Below are 22,789 nucleotides of genomic sequence, written 5' to 3' on the forward strand. Positions count from 1 at the left end.
AGACTTACTACAAAACGACAGCAATTAAAGGCAGTGTGATATTGGTGTAATGCTAGATATTTAGATAAATGAAATGAAATTGGGAATCAAGAAGTAAACCTTTACTTTTCAGTCAATTGTTATTTTTTAAAAGATTTTATTTTTATTTATCTGCCAGAGAAAGAGAGAAAGAGCACAAGTAGGCAGAGTGACAGGCAGAGAAAGAGGGAGAGGCAGGCTCTCCAAGGAACAGGGAGCCTTATGTGGGGCTCGATCCCAGGACCCTAGGATCATGACCTGAGGTGAAGGCAGACACTTAACCGACTGAGCCACCCAATCACCCCCTGGTCAATTGATAAGAGTGCCAAAATACTACAACAGGGGAAGGGTGTCTTTTCAACAGAAGGGCTAGAACAATAGGATATCCAAGTGCGAAGAATGAAGTTGGACCACTGCCCTACACCATACACAAAAACTAATTCAAAATAGATCAACAAGCCCCCCCCAAAAGAGCTAAATTTATAAAAACCTAAGAAAAAAACAGAGGTGTAAATCTTCTTGACCTTGGATTAGACAATGATTTCTTACATATTATGTCAAAAGCAAAAATTATGTCAAAAGCAAAAGCAATTGAAGTCAAAAGCACAAGCAACCAAAGAAAAAAATAGATAAATTGAACTGTATCTAAGTGTAAAATTTCTGTGCCTCAAGGGACACCGTCAAGAAAGTAGAAAGACAATAGAATGAAAGAAAATACTTGCAAAGCATTTATCTAATAAAGAAATTGTATAAGAGGTTCCTGGGTGGCAGCATCTGAATCTCGGTTTCAGCTCAGGTCACTGTCTCAGGGTTGTGAGACCGAGCCCTATGTTGGGCTCTACGCTCAGTGTAGAGTCTGCTTAAGAGTCTCCCTTTCCCTCTGCTCTTGCCCCCGCCCTCCACCCCACTGGCTCACTCTCTCTCTCTAAAATAAATAAATAAAATCTTTAAAAAAATAAATTATATGAAATATATATATTAAAACTCTTAAAACTCAATTTGTTAAAAACCAGTAACATTTTTAAATGGGAAAAGGTTTATGGGGTGCCTGGGTGGCTCAGTCGGTTAAGCATCTGCCTTCAGGTCAGGTCATGATCCCAGGGTCCTGGGATCAAGTCCCACATCGGGCTCCCTGCTCAGCAGAAGCTTGCTTCTCCCTCTGCCTGCCGCTCCCCCTGCTTGTGCTTTCTCTCTCTCTCTCTCTCTCTCTCTCTCTCTGTGTGTCAAATAAATAAATAAATAAATAAATAAAATCTTTTTTAAAAATGGGAATAGGTTTTTAATAAAAATTTATCTAAAGAAGATATACGAATGAACAATAAGCACATTAAAAGATGCCCAACATCATCAGCCATAGGGGAACTGCAAATCCAAAACACAATGAGATAGACTTCACATGCCTAGAATGGCTAAAATGAAACAGAAAATAACAAGTGTTGGTGAAGATACAGAGATACTAGAGCCTTGGAACATTGCTGGTGCAATTAGTAATGCTGCAGCCACTTTGAAAAATATGTAACAGTTCTGCAATAAATTAAACTGAGTTACCATATCACCCAGCAATTCCTTTCCTAATACCCAAGAGAACTGGAAACATATATCACATAAAAATCTATAGGTGTGCAGGTTTTGTACATGAATGTTCATAGCAGCATTTTACGTAACTGTTTAATATTCATAATTACTCAAAAGTCCATCACTGATAAATCGATAAACAAAATGTGGTATAGCCTTGCAATGAAAGATTATTCAGTAATAACATGAAAGGAAGTACTGATACATATTACAACATGAGTGAACCTAAAAAAAACCATTATGTTATGTGAAAGAAGCCAATCACAAAGACCACATATTGTAAAGTTTCATTTATATGAAATTTCCAGAATAGGAAATTACTGGTTTCTAGGGCCAGTGGGAGTGGGAAATCTGTAAATTATTGGTTTCTAGAGCTCAGAGGAGTGGAAAGTAGAGAGTGAGTTCTAGTTTATATATGGGATTTCTTTATGCGGTGATAAAAGGTCCTAAAATTACACAGAGGTAATGGTTACATAATTCTGTGAATATATATTTAAAAAACCATTGAACTGTATTGTGTATTTACTTAAAAGGTATATTTTACAGGTGAATTATGTATCAATAAACTTAGTTTAAAAAAAAGTTAAGAGACATGTAGGAGATATTCAGAAGCTCCAACATATAATAGGAAGGTCCTAAAAGAAGTGCAGGAAATTATAAAGAAGCAATATTTGAAGAGTTAAATAAGGGAGTGTTTGTTAGAATAGAGGAAGGAATTAGTTTCTCAGATTCAAAGTATATTTTGTGTCCCAAGAAGGATAAGCAAAAATATATTCATATCTAGAAAGATCATGAAAATGAAATTGTGGAACATGAGGTAGAATAAACATGAAATTGCAAAAAAAAAGTCAAAGAGAAAAAGGCATATTACCTCATAAGAAATACTAACAGACATTCCTCAGCAACAAGGGAAACCAAAACACAGTGAAGTAATAGCATCAAAACCAAGAAAGTCTATATAAACTACAACCATTCCTTTAAGATTATTTTTTCTTATTTAGGGGAGGGTAATTTTAAATGCAGATGCTCTTTCTTTCTTGATTATTCATTTACCTGGGTTTATGAGTCCTGAAGCAATTTTGATACTTCATGTTTCTCTAGGAAATTATCTATTTTACATAAGATTTTAAATTTCACATAAAGTTTTTCATTTTATTTTGTTACTTTTCAGGTGCCTGTGATTTTAGTGTTTTTTATGTCTTGATAATTCTTGATGAAAGCAACCCCTTATTACTAATTTCTGTAGTCCTTGATAGTATATCTTACTTTGATATCTTAGTCTGAAATTAATATAATTAATCCAGCTTTCATTTGATTATTTGTAGAAAGTATCTTTTGTACTCTTTTACTTTTAATCTACCATGTTTTATATTTAAAATCACTTTTTCTTCAATAGCATATAGTTGGTTCTTACATTTTTATCCAATCTGAAATATTTCTCTTAATTGAAGTATTAAGATCATTTACATTAAATATAATTATTGATATGACTGTATTTAAATCTACCATCATGCTCGTTGTCTTCTATTAGTATTATTTTTTTCCTTTTCCCTCTTTACCTGTTTTCTTTTAGATTAAGTATTTATTTATTTATCATGGAAAAGAGAAAATATCAAGAGGAAAAGACTCATTTTAAGAAGCTAGATTAATATTGAAAGTAAAACCAAACCACTTTAGTTGCAAAATCCAAAATAAATGGGTAAATCAAATCCAGAATACTAAAATACTATTCATAAATCAAGACTAAGCAGTTTTTCAAAAGATTTAGTTATTTATTTGAGAAAGAGAGAAAGCATGCACAAGAGAGCACGTGCACATGTGTGCAGATGGGAGGGACCATGAGGAGGACAAAAGGAGAGGGAGAGAGAGTATCGGGAGAGAGGATCTTAAGCAGACTCTATGCCTATTGCAGAACTTGATGTGGGGCTTGATCCCCATTGCCGAGATCATGACCGGAGCCGAAATCAAGAGTCAGACCCTTAACTGACTGAGCCACCCAGGTGCCCCTAAGCAGTTTTTATTCAGAGAACACAAAGACAGGTCTATTTCCAAAAAGCTATTAATGTTAGTCACAATATTAATGAATTAAAAGGAGAAAATTACAATATCTTCTCAAGAATGCAAAAAAAGTATTCAGTAAAATTCAAATATGTGATTAAAAACTCTTATCCAACTTTGTTCAACGGTAGAAAAGTTCTTTAACATGACAACATATTATTAATGGTAACAAATAACAATTAAAATGAAGAAGCATTCTCAATATGATCAAGAAAAAAAAATGTTTGTTGTTACCATTTCTATTTAATATGGTCCTTTAATTACTAATCAATGAAAAAAGTTAAGTGTATAGGATTTCTGGCTGGCAGCCATGCTGAGATTCCAGCCAACAATGAGCATCAACCACAAGACGTGAATAAAGATTATTAAAAATAATCTCCAGATTATTCCAGCCCACAGCTGTCAGACTTCCAGTCACTCCATCTGAGGCATATGGAAGAAGAAACAAGGAAACTCTGCTAAACCCTGTCTGAATTCCTAACACACAGAAACCACAAAATATAGTCACTATTGTTATTAAGACACTAAATTTTGGGTTACGCAATGGAACAACGGGGAAAGATTTTTAAATAAAAAAAGCATAATCGTAAAGGAAAAAACTGATTAAATTAACAATTTTTAAATTTCTATACAACAAAGACATTTTAATCAAAGTGAAAAGACAAGGCACTGAGAGAAGATAGCTCCAATTCCTTTAACTGTAGAATAACAGACAACCTAAGTTTGAAAAACTGGCCAAGAATATGAACAGGCAAATCACAAAAGAGGAATCTTAGACGACTAGTAAAACATACGAAAGGTATTCAACAAGGCAATGGGAGAAATAAAAATAACAATCAGGGATCACTAATAACCAGTCAGATTGGTAAAAATTTTAAGTCTAATAACATCAAATTCATTAAGGATCAAAGATATGGAAACTTGCATGCATTTTATTATTGCAACTACCCCCTACGTAATGATGTTATCCAGAAAAGCCAACGATCCATGGCAGGGACAGTGGCTCCCAGAACCCACTCTCCAGATATACAGACATCGGGGCCCAGGGGGCACTTGGAAGCAGTGAAGGGGATACACTGAGGGACAGGTGGGTGTGGTCTTCTGGCAGCCATGAGGTCACGGCTGCCCCAAGTTACAACACAGACCTATGGACTATGGAATGTTAATGTACAATCATCAGAGAGCAATTTGTCATTAGATAATCATTTCAAGGTGCAAATCCAATTTTACATATATACTCTTTATAACTCCCACAGCTATGCATAAAAAGACAAGTAGAAGAATGTTTCTTTTGACACTGAGTGAAAAATTATAAACACCCTATATATCCATTATTAGGAGAACAGATAAATTAGCTGTATTATATTCACAAAATGAAATACTGTTCAGCAATGAGGATGAATGACTCACAGTACATGAATAAACATAGATAAATCTGAAAAACAAAGATTAGTGATAAAAGCAGGCTGGCAAATGATACAAATGATACAAATGATTACAGTATAATGCTATAAAAGGTTTTAAAACATGCCAAACAATACTGCATAACATATACATGTAAGGTACAAAAATGTACACTTTCTTAGGAGTAATTAACATAAATCTCTCTTCTATGGAGAGAAGAAAGAGAAAGAATGGGATTGGGTAAGTATACATGAGGTTTCGAGTGTACCTATTTTTATTTGTGTAAAGTAAGTTGAAACATATGTGGCAAAAACTTAACATTTATTAAAGCAAGGTGGTAGGTACAGTATAAACATTTTCATTGTATTATTTCATTGTATGTTTGCAATGTTTTAAACATTTTTTTTGTTTTAAAAAACATTGCAAGGGACTAAGGAGAGGTTGGAGGTTTAAGAAAGTGAAAAGATTTGGTTGGGTAGTAAGGAGGGCATGTATTGCATGGTGCACTGGGTGTTATACGCAACTAATGAATCATCGAGCCTTACATCGGAAACCGGGGATGTACTGTATGGTGACTAACATAATATAATAAAAAATCATTAAAAAGAAAAAAAAAAGAAAGTGAAAAGATTTGGAATCTTGATTGTGGATAATGTACTAAATTCAGTTTATTATAAATGAGTGATACAATTGCCAGTAAAAAAAAAGAAGAGTAATTGGATTGCATGGAAGCAATTTATAGAAAGATTCAAAACAGTGCCATTTTAGACAGGTTCCCTGAATACATTTAATAATGTCTATTTCCAAAACATTCTACTTGAATTTCTCTGCCCTATAAAGAATTAGACCATTGTATAATAATAAAAAACAAATCTCTGAGGGAGACTGGCTGGCTTAGTCAGTGAAGCATGCAACTCTTATCTCAGGGTTATAGGTTTGAGCCCCACGTTGGGTGTAGAGATTACTTAAAAATTGAAATCTTTAAAAAAAAAATAGAACAGATAAATCTCTGAAACCATAATAAATTTATACAAAAGAATATTTTGTTTCTATTAGCAACTTTTAAAGTTATCTCTATTCTAGAAGACATCTCTTTTCAAAGATACCGTAATTAAAATGTAGAGGATTCTGAAGACCAATATTTGAATGGGAAAATCCTTTGATTTGATTAACTAACTGACACAGTTTAAAGAAGATATATAAAAACCCGCTTAGGTCTTCCAAACGCTAAACTTCAAAATTATTATGTAACTTCAGGCTTTATTGAAAACGGTTAGAATTTATTAAAAAACAAAAATCTACTTTTTGTAATACCCCTACACTTAAATAATAGAACTAGAACCTCTACTGGATCACTCTGATTTTTGAAGTCTAAGCTTTACAATAATCACCTGCTCTTTCAAGTGAGTATTTAGAGTGAGTAATCATTCCCGACTTTTTGAGAGCAGGAAATGTGTTCTGTGCATCACTGTTTCCTCAATGCTTAATCCATAATAGGTGTTCAATAAATAATTATTTGTTTAATTAATGAAATGAATCTAGCCCCTAGCACAGACACAGCCTCAAATCTCTGTTATAGATTGTACAGCCAAAGCAACCATTGTGGATCAGACCCACTGGTTCTTTCAGCTTAAGATTCTGGAAATTATTTAGACATTACTATCCTCAGGAGTTCCACTCTTTTTTTTCCAGAATTTTGTCTATTTATTTATTTATTTGAGAGAGAGAGTGAGCACCTGCGAGAAGAAGGAGGAGCAGAGAGAGAGGGACAAGCAGACTCTGTATGGAGCACACAGCCAGATGCAGAGATCAGTCTCATGACCCTGAAATCATGACCTGAGCCAAAACCAAGAGTCTGACGCTTAACCAACTGAGTCACCCAGGCACCCCAAGAGCTCTAGTCTTTTTTTTTTAAGATTTTATTTATTTATTTGATAGAGAGAGCACAAGTAAGCAGAGTGACAGGCAGAGGGAGAGGGAGAAGCAGGCTCCCCGCTGAGCAGAGAGCCCAAGGTGGGGCTCCATCTCAGGACCCTGGGATCATGACCCAAGCCAAAGGCAGATGCTTAACCAACTTACCCACCCAGGCGCCCCTGGAGCTCTACTCTTAATATTACCCCCTAGTATCTCAGGGAGTAAGCAAATCATTTGGATCTAAAATTCTCTTTAAGATAGAGGACCAACAGACAGCTTTTTAAAATGTAATAAAAATATTTTTATAAATGGGAATTCATAACTCATTTTATATATGAGCATTCATAATTTTGACTCAAAAAGCCAAGATTCATTGCTAATACTATTCCACATATCCATATAATATAGGCCAAGTGAAAATGTAAGTTACCAATCATTAGAATTTATTATATTTCATATGCATTTTGATAAGACAGGAATATTAACCTTTTCTTTTTCTTTTTTAAGATTTTATTTTTAGGTAATCTCTACAGCCAATGTGGATTTTGAACTTAGAACCCTGAGATCAAAAGTCACATGCTCTACAGGCTGAGCCAGCCAGGTGCCCCAGGATAACTTCTTTTTTTAAAGTACAGCAATTTATTAATCAAATAACTTTTGCTGATTTTTATCCTGATACATGAGAAAATATCAAAACATTTTAAGAACGCTGAGGACTAAAACTCCAAATTGCAAGGTGCGAGGTGGTAGATGAGAAGCAAACGAAAGTAATAGTACACCATCATATGAAAAGCAAGTCATACACAGAATAAAATTTATTTCTGTACTACATTATCTACTAATTAAAATAATGATGTTAATAATTATAAAACAATTACTAAGTATTTTTAAAGGATGTATTATATGTATAGGACTTTTTCCAGGCAACTAGTCCCTAATTATGTTCGTAAAAAATATAAAACTTAGGTCTACCATATGTTTTTTTCTTCCCCATTTTTAAGTTGTATTAAAATAAACATAAAATTTACCATCTTAGTTTTAAGTGTGCAGTTCAGTGGTACTAAGTACATTCACAATTTTGTGCAGCCATCAACACCATCCATCCCCATAACACCATGTGTTCTTTTAAAAACATTTGTTAACAACATGTTGTTAACAACATCCTGATTGTGTGCAGTACAACTAGTAAGTAAAAGAGTAAAGCAGAAAGAAAGTTCAATGAGTTAATTGCAAAGAATGGAACATAAAGGTGATCACTTACAATGCAAGTATTCTGTAGTATTCTGGCCTGGAATGCATAACCTGAATCTAACTACGAGGAAATATCAGACAACCCTAAATTAGGGGAATTCAATTAAAAAGAAGTGGGGGAGGATATTTTCTTCAAACACATCAATGTTAATGATGATAAAGAAAAGCTATAGAGAAGTTATAGATTAAAGGAAACCAAAGACAGTTAATTGCAAAGCTTGATCCTGGACTGGATTCTGTATTGAATGGAGGAAAAACCACAAAGGACAATAACCATTCAACTAGTAAAAATTAAAATATGCACAGGAGATTAGAGTTTTGTAAACTTTAGATTTTTCTGAAGATGATAACTGTACCCTTATTCTTAATACACACCAAAACATTTAGAGGTAAAGGGCCATCACTCTCAAATGGTTCAGAATGAAAAAGAAAAAGGTGAATTTGGAAAAAGGGATAAAAGCTATACTGGGTGTTCTACTGTTCTTATTCTTGCAGCTTTTTTCCAGCTTGAAATTATATGTAAATAAAGAGTTAAAAATTGTGCCTAATAGGTAGAAGCTACATATGGAATTCTAATTCATAACACTAAGAAATGTAAGAAATTATTAACATGTAACTTACAAAAGTAAAATACAAAAACACATGTAATTTCAAAGCACTGTCAGTTTATCACACCTAAACTGTGAAGTGTCATGAAACTGGATAAATATAATGGGGTCAGTTATAGCAGGATGTTCTGTATCTGGTCAGTAATTTTGATTAAGATTCAGAACTTGTGGGGCGCCTGGGTGGCACAGCGGTTAAGCGTCTGCCTTCGGCTCAGGGCGTGATCCTGGCGTTCTGGGATCGAGCCCCACATCAGGCTCCTCCACCATGAGCCTGCTTCTTCCTCTCCCACTCCCCCTGCTTGTGTTCCCTCTCTCGCTGGCTGTCTCTGTCTCTGTCAAATAAATAAATAAAATCTTAAAAAAAAAAAAGATTCAGAACTTGTGGGAAATTACCTCTAGCAATGCTTATTAATATTATAAATGCTGAAAACATTTTTCTGCATCATTGAATTCAGTCCTTGCTGACTAACATTTCATGGGTCAAAATGAATGGGTTTTCTGTTGACTCAGCCAGTGTAGTGATTGACAAACATAATTCAATAACAGCAGAATGAATAAAACGTCAACTTCTGTGTCTGATACTTGCCAGATTCTACCAGTGCTTTATTTTTATTCTATCCTTTTAAAATTATTTTACCTTACTTCTGATTTATTTTCTTCTTTGCTGCTTTATTGTTTTAATTTTTCAGTAGACTTTTTATTTTATGTTTCTCTTTTCTTTTTTCTTTCTTTTTTTTAAATAGGCTCCATATCCAGTACAAAGCTCAATGAGGGGCTTGAACTCACAACCCTGAGATCAAGACCTGAGCTGAGGTCAAGAGTTAGATGGTCGACTGATTGAGCCACCCAAGTATCCCTCATTATTTTTTAATCTTAATTTTCCTTTCAGTTGTAATTTTTATCATTATTATTATTATTATTATTAGTCTTATTTTATAATGGTGAGAAGGAAGTATGCTAATATGGTTAATACAAATTATGAACATATGAATTGGAATCCTTTTCTTCATCCATTTCTATATTAAGTTTGGACAAAAGTCTAAGCTTTAGTATATTAGAAGTTATACATTCAGACAAAAACTCATTCCCACAATATTAATGTATTTATGCTAAATCATATTTAGACTGCTGAAATAGCATTGCTTTCTCACATTATATACCAACCTTGGTTTTTGCCTTATATAATCATTAATAAACTCTATAAACAATATATGTTACAAGAAGGTAAATTAGACTTTATATTCATGTAAGGGCTTAATGCAGGTAGGAAAAGAATCTTCTGATAGAACTTCAACACTGTCTCCTGTAATTACTTTATAGTATCCTAGCACAATCTTGTTTATCTATTTGAAATTACAATTTATAAAGATAATTTATATTTTTTCATATTACTTAATATATCAATGAGGTACATAGAGCAAGTATCATCACAGAAAAGGAAACTGAAGCTTACAGACAGATTAGATTTACCAACATTATATAGACACCAAAGTGACAGACTACAAAGGACTTAAATGCCAAAATGTCCCAAACCTAAACAATGGGAAGGACTTCTCTTGGTCATGTCACAGGAGCAAATGAAAAGAAATATGAAAAGTTGTTATGCAGAACCCAAAGCAGCAGTATTTTGGGTTACATACTACTGCATCTAAATCATCAAAATTATCTCTATAATACCAGCTAGATACCTCATAGAACCATTGGCACACTGGCACTTCATTTTGTCTGCTCCACAATGAGCAAATATGTTCTACTTCCAAAATTTCTACTACACCAAAAACAATGAATCAGACAATGATTTTTAAAAGCTTTTTGTTTTGAACTGATGGTTACCAGAGGGGAGATGGGTGGGGATGGGGATGGGGGAAATAGGTGATAGGGATTAAGGAGTGCACTTGTTGTGATGAACACTGGGTGATGTATGGAAGTGTTGAATCACTGTATTTGTACACCTGAAACTAATATGACACTATATGTTAACTATTCTGGAATTAAAATTTTAAAAAGATAAAAGATTTCAAAAAATAAAAGCTTTTTGTTTGGGTCAGGTATAGAAGAACCAACAGGAGAGCAAACAGTAAATAATACTATAATATACATCAGTTCTGACTCTTTTTTTTCCCTTAAATATTTTATTTATTTATTAGAGAAACACAAAGAGCATGAGCAGGGAGTGGGCAGAGGAAGAGGGAGAAACAGGTTCCCCACTGAGCAGGGATCCTGACGTGGGGCTGAAACCCAGGACCCTGGGATCATGACCTGAGCCGAAGGCAGATGCTTAACCGACTGAGCCACCCAGGTGTCCCCTGACTCTTCAAGATAAGCTCTTCACTGAGAAGTTTTTTAGCCCGAATCATTGTAATTATAATCTAGAACCAATAAAGTAAAGGATCAAATGTGTTAGGAATAAGGAATGAAGACGGAAGAGAGCCATGGAAAACATTGGTCCACTACACGGGGATATTCTTACCCTTGCAACCAATCAAAAAACATTCATTGTTGCAGAAGAACAGCTAAAAGAGAATGAGCACAGCCACTCCTCAGCATTCACCTCTGACCCAGATTCCAAAGAGTGGTCAGTGCTTGCTCTGATTTTGGGGTGTGGTTGGAGAGAGAATCTCTCAAGGTGGCAATATAGAAGGAGAAACATTATAGGAAAGATAAACACCAATCTCCTTAGGGATTTTTCGCAGCTATAAAATAATAGCAACAGAGGCTGTAATTGTTTGTAGGGGTGGTAAGGGGTTGGGAACATATATGCATACACAGTCTTATCAGATAAAATGCCCTTAGACAGCAGAGCAAATTTTCAAAATTATCTCTCACCAAGTAGGTACTCCAAAGTGGAAGTAAAGGAGCACCTGGCTGGCTCTGGAACGTGCAAGTCTTGATCTTGGGGTTGTGAGTCCCACGTTGGGTGTAGACATACTTAAAAATAAAATAAAGTGGGAGTAAAAATAGAATTGGGGCCTGGGCAGCCAGTTTTTCCAAAGGTATGAGACTCCATACGAATGCAATGGTCACAAAGAAAACAAAATAACAACAAAAACAAAGATCCAGTTCCCTCCCTATCCTCTCAGGCTGTTGAATGAGGAACTAAGTGACTGAATAAACTTGTATTATCAAAGCCTTCAAGATACAAAATAGTATCCAGATAAACAGGGAAAGAAGTCAAGAAGAATCTACCTGTATATTCTTAAGCAAATAGTAGGTCTTTATAAATCTGCCCTTATATGGAAGATGACTGAACGAGAAGAAAAAGCTGGATAAAAATTTTGCCATTAAAAGTCATGAAATAAACCCAGTATGTGAGAGATCATTGAAGAAAACATACACCAGGAAACAAGAATGAATGACTACTTTCTACTCCCAGGAAAATTTCACTCTATATGTTGTAAAATGAAATAAAAACAGGATGAATTAAAATATGTTAATTTAGTCCAACGCCAGTCGAAACTCAACGGATTAATTTCTGAAAATGACAAAAGTGGTCAAAATATACCTGAAAAAACAACTAATAGAAGAATTCTTAAATAAGTGAGCAAAGATGAGAGGTCTGTCCTAAGAAATATCAAAACTTATACAGTTAGTGATTAAAATTGAAGAACTGAGGAAGAAATAAGAATATGAAAGAAACCCTTTCAGCAACTTGAGCAGTGCCATGACAGTCAGCAAGAACAAGAGCCTTATGAAAGGTGGCAGAAAGGAAGGCAAGAAGAAAGTGGTTGATTTATTTTCTAAGAAAGATTGGTATGATGTGAAAGCACCAGCGATGTTCAATATAAGAAATATTGGAAAAACACTAGTCACAAGAACTCAAGGCACCAAAGTCACATCTGATGGCCTCAAAGGTCGTGTTTTTTAAATGAGCCATGCTAATCTGCAGAATGATGCCGCTGAATTTAGAACTGAGGAAGATCAGGGCAAAAACTGACTAATTTCCTTGATATCGTTCTTACCTATGACAAAATGTGCTCTACGGTCAAAAAACAGCAGACCATGACTGAAACACATGTTGATGTCAAGATGGTTACTTTGTCTATTTTGTGTTGGTTTTACTAAAAACCACAACAATCAGATTTGGAAGACCTTACGCTCAGCACCAGTAGGTCTGCCAAATGTGGGAAAAGGTGATGGAAATCATGACCCAAGAGGTGCAGACAAATGACTTGAAAGAAGTGGTCAATAAATTGAATCCAGACACCATCAGAAAAGACACAGAAAAGGCTTTCTAGTCTATTTATCCACTCCATGATGTCTTTGTTAGAAAAGTAAAAATGCTGAAGAAGCCCCAGTTTGAATTGGGAAAGCTCATGAAGCTTCATGGTGAAGGTCGTATCCTGGAAAAGCTACTGGGGATGAGACCAATGCTGAAGTTGAATGACCTGATGGATATGAGCCACCAATCCAAGAATTTGGCAGACCTCCTGGTACTGAGCATAAGAGGTCTTCCTCAACTGTAAAATGGAACAGATATAGATCCTATATTAAGGATGAAATAAATATATGCCAAGTCCTCTAACAGCATAATAATGTTAACAGAAAATTTACAGAAAAAAAACAAAAACAAAACAAAACAAAAAACCAAGAGTATCCAGTGGAGCAGGCAATGTTTGATCTCCAGGTTGTGAGTTTGAATCCCATGTTGGGTGTAGAGTTAACATTTAAAAAAAGTGGCCATTACCTAGAAATATATTAAATCTGACTAATAATCAAAGACATATAAATTTGAACAATCTTGAGTCATCATTATGCACCAGAATATCAAAGATTTAAAAAAAAAAAAAAAGTACCCGGAATTGAATAAGATGTGGCAGCAAGTACACTCTCATATAATTTTAGAGAGAGTATAAATTGCTACCATTGTTTGGAAAGCCGTTTGGCAACAAGTACCAAAATTCTGATCCAGCAATTTCTCTTTCAGGAATTACACTACAAAAATAATCACAAGAGCGTAAAGGCAAATCTACAAAAATGTTCAAGTGGGAACTATTCATAATGTGGAAAACTTTGAGCCCATCCAAATGTCTATTAATGAGCATTAATTAAATTACAGTATATCCATAAAATGACTTTGTAGTCATTAAGAAGTGATTTATATTTTCTATATTCATGAGAAGAAAACATACTTTCTTGAGTAAAAGGGAAAATTACAAGTCAATAGAGTATGGCCTTGTATTTATAAATGTATGTATGTATACTTACAGAGAAGAAAGTTTAATTTAGTACAATGTTAAAGTGCTTACCTCCAGAGAGAAGGATTGTCACTAATTACCTACCAAGATATCGCATGTTGATATAAAGAAAACCCTAAAAACATGCAAGCATTAACTTTTCCTAGTATCAACACATGAAAACTATTTTTTCCCTTATAAAAAATCCTAGTACATAAGGTTCCTATTTGAATTCAGGAAAAAGTACTAAATGAAGACTAAAATCAAAGCATCAGGAGTAACATGGAAAAACAGTCAAGAAACTGAGAGTATGTTCCAATTTTCCACTTACTCAAGTCTCAATTTCATTATAAGTAAAATAAGAAGATTGACTAGAGCTCCAAATATATTTAATGGAGCATCAATGATATGACATGCTCTTTGGAAGAATTATATGCTCCATGAAAATAAAGGTTCTATTGGTACAATAAGTTCAGGAAATTCTGCACACCATTTACCTTCTCTGAAGAATCATAATGCACTGTACTGCAGAAAAGAAAATATTTAACTTTGTATAACCCACCATTTCTCACAATTAGACGAACTAAATGTCTGTCAATAGAGGAATAATTAAAAGATACATCATAGAGTGATTTTTACAAAGAAAACATTTTATATACTGATATGGTAGATTTCTGGGACACAAGATAAAAAAGATAAACTACAGAATAATACATATATTAACTAGTTTTTGTTAATTTAGATTTCGTATATATATGTAGTCATATGCATATAAAAAGGTCTAAAAGAATACACAGCAAACTTTTTAAGAGTGATTCTAGAAATGGCAATTGGCAGAGTCAAAGGGGAATATATTTAACTGATAGACTTAAGTGTATCTTTAAATGATCTTAAATGTATCTTTAAAAGATCTTAAATGTATCTTTCTGGGAGCACCTGGGTGGCTCAGTCCATTAAGCATCTGACTCTTGGTTTCCACTCAGGTCACAGTCTCAGGATCCTGGGATCAAGCCCCACACATTGGGCTCCCTGCTTGGCGGACAGCCTGCTTCTTCCTCTCCCTTTGCCACTCCCCCCGCTTGTACTCTCTCTCTTGCTCACTCTCAAATAAATAAATATAATCTTTAAAAAAATACAAGTTAAAAAACTTAAATGCTCAAAATAATCAACAGATAAAGAAATGATTAAATATCAACTCAAGACAATGTTTTAATATTATCTATTTTATGAATTGCCTACATTGCATAAGAATTTTGAAAGTTAACAAAATAATGTAGAGTACATAGCAACCAAAAAAGTACCTATAAACATAAGGGGAAAAATTCCAATGTGTAATTCTGTCATGATTATACCTGTATAAAATGAGAAGTATATTCTATTATAAATTGAACAGATGTAATACAACCATGTGTGCTAAATACTGAAGAAACAGACACAGAAGTTGCAGCACTTGCCTCTCAAGAAGCTTAGAATCAAGCGTAATAAAGACAATCAATTGTAATAGTAAAATGAGATTCATTTATTCCACCCACACAAAAAACATATTCAGGGTCTATTATGTGCCAAGTGCTGTTTAGATGTTATTCATCCATAGAAAGAAAAACAAAAAATAATTCTTGCCTTCTTTAGGAGAGAAAACTACAATAAAAATATTTGAAAGCCTTAAGTGGGAAGGGAAAAAACACAACAAAAAAAGGGATAGGGAGTGCAGGGTGGAGGGTTTGTAATTTTGGTTAGGGTGTGAAAGGAAAGAGTTCTGCAAAAGAATACTTTGGAGTAATGGCTTGAAAGAGCTGAGAACAATCCATAAGGTTATTTGAAGAAAAAGCAAATGCAAATGTTTTAAGGCAAGAGTTTATCTGTTATGTATACAAGACACACCAAGGAGTCTAATGTAGCTGGCCCAGAGTAAACTACAGGAAATGTAGTAAGAAGTGACAAGAGACTGGTAAGGAGCTATAAGAAAGATCACATGGGGCCTTTTAGGCCCCTGCATAAACTCTAAATCATATGGGCTGGTTGACTGGTTGCTTGCTTGCTTTTACAGATTTTATTTTTTAGAGCAGTTTTAGGTTCACAGCAAAATTGATAGGATGGTAGAGATTTCCCTGGCCCTACACACGCATACCTATTAACAACATGCTCCATCAAAGTGGCACATTCATTAAAATTTATGAACCTACACTACACATCACTATCATACAAGTCCATACTTTACATTAGGGTTCACTCTTGATATTATACATTCTATGGGTTTGGACAAATATATAATGACATGCATCTTCCAACAGAATATCATACAGAGTAATTTTACCACCCTAAAAATCCTTTGTGCTGCACCTAATTCATCCCTCCTACCCTTCGAACCTCTGGCAAACAACTGATCTTTTTACTATCCCCAGTTTTGCGTTTTCCAGAATGTCATATACTTGGAATCATACAGTCTGTAGCCTTTTCAGATTAGCTTCTTTGACTCAGTAATATGCATTTAAGGTCCCTCATATGTCTTTCCATAGTTTGATAACTTATTTCATTGTAATACTGAGGAACAGTCCATTTCTGGATTATTTATCCATTCACCTACTAAGGGAGATCTGGGTTCCTTCTAGGTTTTGGTAATCCTGAATGAAACTTCAACCTTTTTCATGGACATAAGTTTTCAACTAATTGAGTAAATGCCAAGGAGCATGATTGCTAAAATGTATGGTTAGAATATGGTTCGTTTTGTAAGAAATTGCCAAACTGTATTCCAAAGTGGCTGTACCATTTTGCATTCCTACCAGCGATAAATGAGAATTCCTGTTGCTCCACATTCTCTCCAGCATTTGATGTTGTCATTATTTCAGATTTTGGACAATCTAATAGCTGTGCAGTAGTATCTCGTTGTTGTAGTTTGAATTTCCCTGATGACATATGATGTAGAGCATTTTCAAGTCTTTATTTGCCATAATGATTTCTTTGGTGAGCTATCAAGATCTTTGGCCCCTTTTAAAATTAGGTTGTTTGTTTTCTTATTATTGAGTTTTAAGAGTTCCTTGCTCGCTTTGGATAATGGTCCTTTATCAGATGTGTCTTCTGCAAATATATTCTCTCATTCTGGGTCTTGTCTTCTCATTCTTTTGTAATTGTCTTTCGCAGACAGAGTTTTGAATATTAATGAAGTTGAGCTTAACAATTACTTCTTTCATGAATCACGGCTTTAGTGTTACAACTAAAAAGGCATGACCAGGGCGCCTGGGTGGCTCACTCATTAAGTGTCTGCCTTCGGCTCAGGTCATGATCCCGGGGTCCTGGGATCAAGACCCAAATCGGGCTACCTGCTCAGCGGGAAGCCTACTTCTCCCTCTCCCACTCCCCCTACTGGTGTTCCCTCTCTCGCTGTGTCTGTCCAATAAATAAATAAAATGTTTTTTTAAAAAAATTAAAAGGCATGACCATACCCAAGGTCATCTAGGTTTTACCCTATGTTATCTTCTGCAAGTTTTATAGTTTTGCTTTCTCATTTTTAGGTCTGTGATTCATTTTAGGTTAGTTTTTATAAAGGATGTAAAATCTGTGTCTAGATTCATTTTTGCATGTGAAGGTCCAATTATTACAGCACCATTTTCTGAAAAGACTATCTTTTCTTCATTTTATTATTGCTTTGCTTTGTCAAAGATCAACTGATTTTATTGATGTAGATCTATTTCTGGGTTTTCCAATCTGTTCCATTGATCTATTTGTCTATTTCTGTGCCAATATCACACTGTCTTGATTTCTGTAGGTTTACTGTATATCTTAAAGTTGGGTAATATCAGTCCTCCAACTTTAACATTGAGAATGTTAAATTTGAGATGCCTAATAAACTGTAGGTATAGGTGCCAAAAAAGCAGTTGGTATGAGAGCTTGAGTTCAGAGGGGAAAAACTCCAGGCTTATAAATTTATTCCATTAAAAAAAAAGAAAAGATCCTTCTTAAACCCTTCCAAAAAATAGAAGAGGAGGAGGGAACACTCCCAAATTCATTTTATGAGACCAGCATTACCCTGATAAAAAAAAGTAAGACAAGGACACTTCAACAAAATTACGGGCCAATGTATCTGATGAACAGAAATGCAAAAATCCTCAACAAAATATTAACAAACCAAAATCAACAATATAGTAAAAGAATCATACATCATGATCAAGTGGGATTTATCCCTGGGATACATGGATGCTTCAATATCCATGTATCAGTCATGTAATACACCACATTAATAAAATAAAGGATAGAAATCATATGATTATCTCAATAGATGTAGAAAAAGCATTTGACAAAATTCAGCAACTACTTATGATTTAAAACTCTCAACAAAATGGGTATAAAAGGAATGTAACTCAACATAATAAAGGTCATATATGACAATCTCACAGCAAACCTCATTCTCAATTGTGAAAAGCTAGTTTTTCCTCTAAGACCAGGAACAAGACAAGAGAGAGACAAGTACGACATTTCTCCCCACTTTTATTCAACATAGTATTGGAAGCTCTAGCCAGACCAGTTAGGCAAGAAAGAAATATAAAAAGCATCCAAATCAGAAATGGAAAAGTAAAACTGCCTCTGTTTGCAGATGACAAGATACTAAAAATAGAAAATCCTAAAGACTCCACCAAAAAACTACTAGAAGTAATAAATAATGAAATAAATTCAGTAAAGTTATAGGATACAAAATCAATATACAAAAAACTATTTAATTTCTATACACAAATAACAAACTATCACAAAGAGAAATTAAGAAAACGACCTCATTGGGGCGCCTGGGTGGCACAGCGGTTAAGCGTCTGCCTTCGGCTCAGGGCATGATCCCGGTGTTCTGGGATCGAGCCCCACATCAGGCTCCTCCGCTATGAGCCTGCTTCTTCCTCTCCCACTCTCCCTGCTTGTGTTCCCTCTCTCACTGGCTGTCTCTATCTCTGTCAAATAAATAAATAAAATCTTAAAAAAAAAAAAAGAAAACGACCTCATTTATAACTACATCAGAAAGGAAACAAACCAACCAACCTAGGAATTAATTTAATCAAGGAGGTGAAAGACCTGCACACTGAAAACTATAAGACACTGAAGACAACACAAATAAATGGAGAAAACATTCCATGCTTACAAACTAGAGGAATTAATACTGTTAACATGCCCATACTACTCAAAGCAACTTACACATTCAATGCAACCCCTATTGAAATTCCAATAGCATTTTTCACAGAAATAGAACAAAGTCTAAAATTTGTATGTAACTACAAAAGACTCCAAATAGCCAAAGGAATCTTGAGAAGGAGGAACACAGCTGGAGGCATCACACTTTCTTGATTTCAAACTATATTACAAAACTATAGTAATCAAAATAGTATGGTATTGGCATAAAAACAAACCAAGACACAAAGATCAATGGAACGAAATTGAAAGCCCAGAAATAAACCCATGCATATACAATCAACTAATTTGTGACAAAGGAGACAAGAATAAACAATGGGGAAAGGACAATCTCTGTAATAAATGGTATTGGGAAAACTGGATGGCTACCTGCAAAAGAAAGAAACTGGATCACTATCTTACACCATACACAAAAATCAACTCAAAATGGATTAAAGACTTGAACATAAAACCTGAAACCACAAAACTCCTAGAAGAAAACATAGGTGGTAAGCTCCTTGCAACTGATCTTAGCAATCATTTTTTTTGGATTTGACACCAAAATCAAAGGCAACAAATGTAAAAGTAAACAAGTAGGACTAAATCAAACAAGAAGCTTCTATACAGCAAAGGAAACCATCATTAAAAAAAAAAAAAAAAAAGGAAAAAAAAGGCAACCTACTGAGTGGGAGAAAATATTTGCAAATCATATATCTGATAAGAAGTTAACATCCAAAATATAGAAAGAATTCCTACAACTCAGTAGCAAAAAAAGAAACTATCTGATTTAAAAATGGGCAGAGGATCTGAATAGACATTTTTTTCAAGAAGATATGTAGATGGTCCACAGGTGCTCAACATCAATGATCATCAAGATGATGCAAATCAAAACCACAATGAGGTATCACCTCATACCTGTTAGAACGGCTATTATCAAAAAACAAGAAATAACAAGCGCTGGCAACGATGTACAGAAAAAGGAACCCTCATGCACTGTTGGTTAAGAATGTAAATTGGTGCAGCCACTACGGAAAACAGTGTGGAGGTTCCTCAAAAATGAAAAATAGAACTACCATATGATCTAGCAATTCCAATTCTGAGTATTTATTAGAAGAAAATAAAAAATACTAACTCTCACCCCTAGATATATATGTTCACTGCAGCATTGTTTACAATAGTCAAGAAGCAACCAAAGTGTGCATTGATGGATGAATGGATAAGGAAAATGTATATATGTACAATGAGGTATTACTCAGCCATAAAATAGAAATATTGCCATTTGTGACAAAATGGATGGACCTTAAGGGCATTATGCTAACTGAAATAAGTAAGAGAAAGAAAAATACCATATGATCTCACTTATATGCAGAATCTAAAAAAAAAAGAAAGAAGCGCAGCTCATACATACATACATACATACATACATACATACATACATACATACATACTGAGAACACATTGACAGTTACCAGACACAGGAGTGGGGGAATAGGTGAAATGGGTGAAGAGGTCAAAAGTTACAAACTTCCACTTATGATGTAATATAAAGCATGGTAACACAGATAGTAAATTATATTGCATATTTGAAAGTTGCTGAGGGAATGTATCTTGAAAGTTCTCATCACAAGAAAAAAAAAACTTTTAACTATGTGTGGTGACAGATGTTAACCAGACTTAATGGGGTGATTATTTCACATCATATATAAATATCATTAAATATGTTATACATCGATTACACCTATATCATTAAATATGTTATACATCATTTACACCTCAATAGAAAAAGACTGCTTAAAAATGGAATAAGCAACACTGGGAGTCATTAGCATTTCAATGCCATCTAAATAAAGGGGGTTGGATTATTTCCCTAAGACAGTTATAGTGAAAGAACAGAAGTTGCTCAAGGAGTAAGGCCTGGGGCATGGGTGGAGACTTGAAGAGAAACCAGCAAAGAAAGGGAAAATAGAAAACTAGGAGGAAAAACAAAATAACAAAACTGTGGAAGGGAAAGGGAAAGAAAGTTTAAAGAAGGATAGAGTAATAAACTTCGTTAAATGTAACAGGTCTAGTCAAGAAAGTGAGAATTGAGAACTAACTTAAGTCACAGAGGTCATCAGGGACACTGACAAGAACAGTTTTGTGGAGTTGTTCCCAAGCAAAAGCATGACTAAAGCCAGACGAAGAAAGAACGGTAGGAGAGGGGGGCCTGGGTGGCTCAGTCGGTTAAATGTCCAACTCTTGGTTTCAGCTCTGGTTGTGATCTCAGGGTCAGAAGACTGAGCCCCACGGCAGGCTCCCCCCTCAGCGCGGAGTCTGCTTGGATTCCCCTCCTGACATTGTGCTCTCTCTCTCTCTCAAATAAATAAATCTTAAAAAAAAAAAAAAAAAGAACGGTAGCAGAGTTTTATTTGCTACGTGTAATAAATATATACATATAATATGTATAATACTCTTACATTATACGTAGCCAATAAAACTCTGCTGAGTGAAAAGCAGAGAATTTATGGCAATAATGAAGGAAATGAAAAGAAGGATCTTTTTTTCCGAGTATGTTGTGGTAATAAACCAAGAAAGGGAAATATGATGATGCAAAAGGGAGATGTGAGTAATACGAAGCAACTATAGGAAAACAAAAGAAATTATATCCATCTAATAAACCCCAGGCTGGAGTATGAGAGCAGAAAGGCGACTGTACTGGGATTGACCCCCAGAACTACTTCCGGGCAGATCTCTTTGAGATATCTCTCAAACAAAATTTAATTTGATGATGGATTGGGTGATAAACACTAGGCACATGGAACAAAAAAGTTTTGCAAAAGCAAAATTCGTATTGGCAATTATTTCTTTCTCTTTCCAGTTGGCCATTATATTTTCACTCCCACTATTTGATTTGCATGCCTAGGAAATCTTGTTTGTTCTGAAATGTATTAAGGCTAGTAATACTTGGGTGGTTCAGCTGGTTAAGCATCTGCCTTCGGCCGCGGGTCAACATTCCAGCATCCTGGAATCAAACCCAGCGTCAGGATCCCTGCTCAGCGAGGAGCCTGCTTCTCCTTCCGCCTCTGCCCCTCCCCCTATTAGTGCGCGCGCGCTCTCCTTCCCTCTCTCAAATAAAACTAAAATCTTTTTTTAAGAAGGCTAGTAATATTTGATACTGTTTTTGTGTAATTTCATTAATTATAACATAATGAAATGAGTGCAAAAAGAAAGGTTATTTCCCTGAAAATGGAATGCTTCTGAAAAATTTGATAAAAATGTTTTCTTAAAGTTACTGTTAATTGGACTACGTAAGATAAGCAGACAAGCATACATACTGACAGAAGACATCATAAAAATATACACGGACTCTGCACCCAGAAAGCTTTGTAAGAATCTAAGTTATTTCTCTTTAAAGAATCTGATAGGAAACTTCTATTTTGGAGGGGTGGGTTCAGTAAAGACACAATGATTTCCACTTAAAGAATCCATCCTCAAATAAAAAGTACAAATTCGCCCCCGCATAAACAGATTTTTTTTTTAAAAGATCACAAATAAATGCGAAAGTTTTGGGTTATTAAATGTTTACATGTATATGTACATATGTGCATATATATATCTTTGTAATGATTTCCCATTTTAACCATTTGATTGAATAGCTATCAC

The 22,789-nt window shown here is 34.7% G+C and overlaps 1 protein-coding gene and 1 pseudogene across 1 annotated transcript in view; one reads left to right on the forward strand and one right to left on the reverse strand.

Annotated features, from left to right (window-relative positions):
* Positions 1-22,789, reverse strand: part of BAZ2B (bromodomain adjacent to zinc finger domain 2B) — a 290,562-nt gene that overhangs the window by 238,172 nt on the left and 29,601 nt on the right. The window lies entirely within an intron of this gene.
* Positions 12,490-13,212, forward strand: LOC123783252 (small ribosomal subunit protein eS1 pseudogene; annotated as a pseudogene).

Source organism: Ursus americanus, chromosome 1 (genome assembly GCF_024610735.1).
Source record: "Ursus americanus isolate L20-20 chromosome 1, mUrsAme1.1.p, whole genome shotgun sequence".
Taxonomy (NCBI): Eukaryota; Metazoa; Chordata; class Mammalia; order Carnivora; family Ursidae; genus Ursus; species Ursus americanus.